Genomic DNA, 6,635 nt, shown 5'->3' with positions numbered 1-6,635 from the left:
GCACTCCTATGCCCTCCAGCGTTCCCCTTTCGTCTCCTGTTGTGAGTGGGTGTTAAACTTTCTTGGAATGGACCGAGTCTTGCCAAGCGGCCTTGGTATAGCACCGGTAGACCGCCTGTCAACTTTCGTGCCATTTGGAGGTCGTCTGATACTCCAACGGTTAACCGGGTAACCGTAAAGCCCCTCTCTCCTTGCAGCCCAACACCCCTTCCAAAGTGGCCCAAAACCCAGCAAACTCCCCTCCATGCTCTCGGTCGTTCGATCACGATCGTGTGGGCGAAAACCGCTCCTCATTTGGACTCTCCTAGCTCCCTCTACCTATAAATTAGCCTTCCCCTCCGAAATTTCGGGCGAAACCCTACTTTTATTCCTCCCCGTGACACCGGACGCGTCCGCACCCCGCCGGACACGTACGCCCTCGCCCCTGCGCCAATCAGATCCGGCCACGTGGCAGCCGCCGCCGCCCCGCGCCGCCGGCCCGCCCGAGCCCGTGGCTGGCCCGCGCGAAGGGCCCGCACCCCGCCGCTGTTCGGCCGCGCCCGGCTCCCGCCCGAGCCCAGCCGCCGGCGCCTCCCCGCCGCGCCGGCAGGTCCCCGCCGCCGCGTCCTCATCCCGGATCCGGCCGCTCCCCTCGCTCCCTTGCCGTTCCGGCCGCCGGAGTCCCCAGCTCCGGCGAGACGTCTCCTCAGCGCCGCCCACCTCCTCGCTCGGGAGGACGAACCCCAGCGCCCACGTGGGCCCCGGCTCAGCAACGCCAGGCCGCCAGCCAAGCGCCCGGCCTGCCCCGGCCTCTCCACTTCTGGGCTCAGCCCAATGGGTGAGAAACCCTCTTTCCCCCGCCCCGTGCGACATTTAGCCATATAGCGCCCGTCTGCTTTTTTCAGTAAACGACTAAGTCCCCGAATCTGTGTAATTTTCATGCCATGTTCATCATGCCGTATCTCTGCATCTGTAGCTCCGTTTTGTGCGTGTAATCTGTCAAATTGTTTGACCCAACGAGTACATCATTTCATTCCATTGCAACATATTCATTTGAGGTCATCTAGATGCCCGAATCATCGTTGCAAGAGTGCTTCATAATGTTTTCTGCTGTCTATTATCAGAACGAGCTCTTTTGTCATTTTTGCCATGATAGATGTGTGCATCCTATGAGGTTGATGTCTACATGTGTTTGAACTATGCCATGTCATCTTTACAGGGGTGTATGCCATGTATTTTTGTGATCAATGTGGTGACTATCATAAGCATGCAAACTAGGCATCGTGATGTTACTGATTTTAGTCCCTGTTCTGCTGTTATTTTGATGCCATGTAAACTTGATGCTACAGAGAGATCCATGCATATTTTGAGATAGTTCAGTAAGGATGTTTTGAACATATGGTTATTTTCTATGCATCCCTGCCCTTGGTTGCAATTATGGATTAGTCTAGCATGTCATTTTCGTGCTCTACGTTTGCTTCAAAATGTTTCCTGGCAGATTGTTTACTTGTTATTCAATTTTGCCAAGGTTGTTGTAGTTGATCCTTGCATGCTATGAACTTGTTCTTGACTTGGTTTGTTTCAAAAACATGTCTTCTTGATGATGCAATGCTTATCTTGTCATGCAATGACTTGTGGTGAGTGAATCGAGCTTGTTAAGTAGTGTACATGATGTTGTTGTTTTGCTAGGCTGAATCTGTTATTTCGTGATGCGATGTAAACCTGCTCCTACAAATCATTCTATGCATAATCTGGAGATGTGATCTAAATATGTTTTGATCTACATGCCATACTCTAACCATACATGCCCCTTGTTGCATTTATAGCTTGCTGTAGATTGTTCATATCTTGCTCCAAAGTTGCTTCATAATGTTGTTGTCAGCCTGTTAACATTAAGTTCAGTTGTTATCGTGACCTTCCTCTTGTCATTCTTAGCTTCACAAACATGTTTTCTTACTGTTTGGTACCTTGTCATGCCATGTATTGATCTGTGGTGAGTGGTACAAGCTCACCAACATGCCTTCATAATTCTGTTTCTGCCATGTATGAATCTGTAATATAACTTGCTATGTTTACGTGGGTGCCATCTTATTTTCTGATCCTTTTTGGCTTATGGTCAGTAAGGGACTTTTGATCTATGCATTTAGTAGTATCATGCCATGCCTTTGTTTGCCATTATAAGTTCATGTAACATGTTGTTTGATAGCTCTAAACATTGCAACCTGATGTTATTTTCTGCAAAGTCTGAATTGTTATTACTTGCAATCTTACCATGTGTGTTTGAGCATGTTCTAGTGATTTCTGGAGATAGCTCAGTGTTCATGTTTTGTTATGCTTTACCTATACATCATGCCCATGCCTTTTGTTCTCATGTTAAGGTGCTGTAGCTTATTGTTTTGATGCTTGTAATATGCCTAGTTGTTGTTTTGGACAGATTGTTGCTATAACTTGTTTCATGTATGTGTGTTGAACCGTTGCTCCGTTTTGAGTGTGCTCTATATGAAACTTGCTTGAATTTGCATGTAGTTTCATATTATCATGTTGCATCCTTGTTTTGGTGTGTTTGCTTGATGTTTTTATGCATTTGCATCAATGCCATGTTTAACTTGTTTTGCTCATATCTTCTAGGCCGTAGCTCCGAAGTAAATGAACTTTATATGTAACTTGACTAGAATCTCGTGTAGATCATCATGGTGCATCTTAACTTGCTGTTTAACAACTTGAACATAAGGTTTATTCAGATCTGGACCAATTTCGAAATATGCATATGAGGACTTACCGGAATTGTTATATGTTGTTTCCGGCCTCATTTAAATTTGCCTTGATGTGTTGTTCTTGTTTGCATCATTTCTTGCCATGAGTAGCTTCATGTAGCCTTGTCATGCATCATGCTTGGTTGCGCATCATGTCTTGTATATGTGTGGTGTGTTTACTATGTTGTGTGCTTCTTTTCGATAGTTCCCGTTTCGTTGCGATCGTGAGGATTCGTTCGTCTACGCTTGGTTCGTCTTCGTGGCTTCATCCGTTCGTCTTCTTCATGGACTCGTTCTTCTTCCTTGCAGGATTTCAGGCAAGATGACCGCTACCCTGGATCTCACTACTATAATTGCTATGCTAGTTGCTTCGTTATATCTCTATGTTGCGTTACCTATCTTTTGCTCATCAAGCCTCCCATATTGCCATGAACCTCTAACCTTTGATACCTTTCCTATGCAAAACTTTGTTTGGCTATGTTACCGCCTTGCTCAGCCCTCTTATAGCGTTGCTAGTTGCAGGTGAAGTTGAAGATTTCTCCATGGTGGACAGGATTTTGGTTGGGATATCACAATATCTCTTATATTATTAATGCATCTATATACTTGGTAAAGGGTGGAAGACTCGGCCTTATGCCTGGTGTTTTGTTCCACTCTTGCCGCCCTAGTTTCCGTCATACCGGTGTTATGTTCCCGGATTTTGCGTTCCTTACGCGGTTGGGTGATTTATGGGACCCCCTTGATAGTTCGCTTTGAATAAAACTCCTCCAGCAAGGCCCAACCTTGGTTTTACCATTTGCCTCACCTACCCCTTTTACCCTTGGGAGTCGCGCATCCCGAGGGTCATCTCTATTTTAGCCCTCCCGGGCCAGTGCTTGTCTAAGTGTTGGTCCGAACTAGAGCCCTTTGCAGCGCCCCCTCAGGGAAACTTGAGGTCTGGTTTTAGTTGTACGGATTGCTCATCCGGTGTTGCCCTGAGAACGAGATATGTGCAGCTCCTATCAGGATTGTCGGCGCATCAGGCGGTCTTGCTAGTCTTGTTTTACCATTGTCGAAATGTCTTGTAAACCGGGATTCCGAGTCTGATCGGGTCTTCCTGGGAGAAGGTATATCCTTCGTTGATCGCGATAGCTTATCATGGGCTAAGTTGGGACACCCCTGCAGGGTATAATCTTTCGAAAGCCGTGCCTGCGGTTATAGGCAGATGGGAATTTGTTAATGTCCGGTTGTAGATAACTTGACACCAGATCTGAATTAAAACACATCAACCATGTGTGTAACCGTGATGGTCTCTTCTCGGCGGAGTCCGGGAAGTGAACATGGTTTTGGGTTATGTTTGAGTAAGCAGGAGTTCAGGATCACTTCTTGATCATTGCTAGCTTCACGACCGTTCCTTTGCTTCTCTTCTCGCTCTTATTTGCGTATGTTAGCCACCATATATGCTTAGTCGCTGCTGCAGCCTCACCACTTTACCCCTTCCTTTCCTATTAAGCTTTGCTAGTCTTGATACCCATGGTAATGGGATTGCTAAGTCCTCGTGGCTCACAGATTACTACAACAGTTGCAAGTACAGGTTTATGCGATGATCTTGACGCGAGAGGCGATGTTTGCTTGTCTTGGAGTTCTTCTTCTGCTTCCTCTTCGATCAGGGGATAGGTTCCAGGTCGGCAGCCTGGGCTAGCAGGGTGGATGTCGTTTGAGTTTCTGTTTGTGGTTCATCCGTAGCTGGATGTTGCTCTTTTGTATTGTGATGTTGTTTTCATGTGGCATTGTATGCCTTATGTATGTATCCCCATCTATTTATGTAATGTTGATGTAATGATATCCACCTTGCGGAAGTGTTTCAATATGCGGGTCTATCCTTGGTGGGACCTTCGAGTTCCTTTTGGATAGGGTTGCATATTGGGCGTGACAGCAACATGTTTATGAGGTGGACTACGGTGAGAAAAGCCTCATCCCAGAATTTCAAAGGCATGGAGGCAGCAGCAAGCAAGGCCAGGCCGACTTCAACTATATGCCTGTGTTTGCGCTCGGCTGATCCGTTTTGTTGGTGAGCATGGGGACATGACACGTGGTGTGATATTGCTAATTTGCTGAAAAGAGGAGTTGAGGTTGCGGTATTCCCCTCCCCAATCGGATTGGAGGGCTAAGATTTTGCAATCGAACTTTCTTTCAACTAGTGCTTCAAAGTTGTGAAAGACTTGAAAAACATCAGATTTCTTTTTGATAAGATAGATCCATGTGTACTTGCTATAATCATCGATAAAACTTATGTAATAAGTGTGTCTACCAACTGATGTAGGAGCAGGACCCCAGACATCTGAAAAAATGAGCTCAAGAGGTTTGGTGGAAATACTTGTAGACACAGGATAAGGTAACTGGTGACTTTTAGCACACTGACAAGAATCACAAATTGTTTCACGATCTCGCTCACCAACAAATGGGAGCTTATTCTTTTTAAGCAAATGTTCGACTAAAGAAAAAGATGCATGCCCTAATCTATCATGCCACCATGTTGAAGAGACTTTGGTGACACCATAGGCTTGTTTATTCAATCTCCTAAGCTCCGGAATCAACGGGTAAAGCCCTCGAACGCATCTACCTCGATACAGAATTTTCTTCGTGACCTGATCCTTGATCAAAAAGAAAAAAGGATGAAACACAAGAAATAAATGATTGTCAATGGCGATGCGATGAACTGAAAGGGGATTTTTTGAAGCACTAGGGACATGCAAAAATTTTCTTAGACAAATATTTTTGTGAGGAGTTTTAAGCACTGAATGGCCAACATGACTAGTGCTCATACCTTCTCCATTTGCGGTGTGAACTTGGTCTTGCCCATGGTACTTTTCACGAACTGTCACTTTTCCAGCTCGCTGGTGATGAGGCCAGTTGCGCCACTGTCCACATACCAGTTCGTGTCGATGCGGTAGGAGCCATCAGCAACACCTGCAACTTTTTCATCTTGTGAGGATTCACCGTCGTCTTCGTAGCGGTACCAACAGTGGCGAGCGGTGTGGCCTAACTTGCCACAGATTTGGCATCGCGGCGCATCAGGGTTGGTGCGAGGTCTGCCACCACGGCGGCCCTTGTTGTTGTTTTTGGAGGGCCGCCCGCCGCCGCCGCCACGGAAGGAGTTGCCACTGCTGCTGTTTCCGCGAGATGGCGGCTTGCCTTTGCCGCGCGGTGGTCCACGATAGCGGGAGCTGCCGCCACCACGGCTGCCGCCACGAGCGGCAACATTAGCAGATGACTTGAAGCCCCCGCCCGAGTTGTTGTTGTAGAGGGAGAGGCGCTGATCAAAGTTGCTCATCTGAGCGTAGAGATCGTCGATGCTGATGGTGTCGGTGCGCGTGTCGTTGGCGGAGACGAGGGGTTGGTACTCCATGTCGAGGCCGACGGTGATGTAGGAGACAAGCTCATCGTCGTCGATGGGCTTCCCGGCGGCTGCAAGCTCATCAGTTAGCGCTCTCATCTGGGCGAAGTAGGCGGCGACAGACTGCGTTCCCTTCTGCGCCGTGGAGAGAGCGACCCGGATGTTGTTGACGCGGGCTCGGGACTGTGACAAGAACATGTGGGCGAGAGCTGCCCAGAGCTCGTGCGGCGTGGCGATGGAGGTAACCTGCACGAGAACCTCCTTGGTGAGAGTATTGAGCAAGTATCTGAGTACCTGCTGCCCCTCTCTGAACCAGATCGGATGGAGAGGGTTCATCGTCTGCTCTTCTTTCCCATCTTTGTCCTTCGTGACGAGGATCTTGACAGGTTCTGGCATGGTGCCGTCGGCGTAGCCAAACAGCCCAGCTCCTCTCAGCTGCGGCATCACCTGCGCACGCCATAGGACATAGTTGGTGCGGGTGAGTTTTTCTGCGACCTGCCCAAGGGAAGCCTGGACGGTGCTGGAGG

General features: G+C 48.0%; 1 pseudogene; it reads right to left on the bottom strand.

Annotated features, from left to right (window-relative positions):
- Positions 1–6,029: 6,029 nt before the first annotated feature.
- On the bottom strand, positions 6,030–6,168 carry LOC119282996 (annotated as a pseudogene).
- Positions 6,169–6,635: the final 467 nt, after the last annotated feature.

Source organism: Triticum dicoccoides, chromosome 3B (assembly GCF_002162155.2).
Source record: "Triticum dicoccoides isolate Atlit2015 ecotype Zavitan chromosome 3B, WEW_v2.0, whole genome shotgun sequence".
NCBI classification, from domain to species: Eukaryota; Viridiplantae; Streptophyta; class Magnoliopsida; order Poales; family Poaceae; genus Triticum; species Triticum dicoccoides.
Note: the sequence above shows the minus strand (reverse complement) of the source record. Positions and strands in the feature narration are given on the sequence as shown.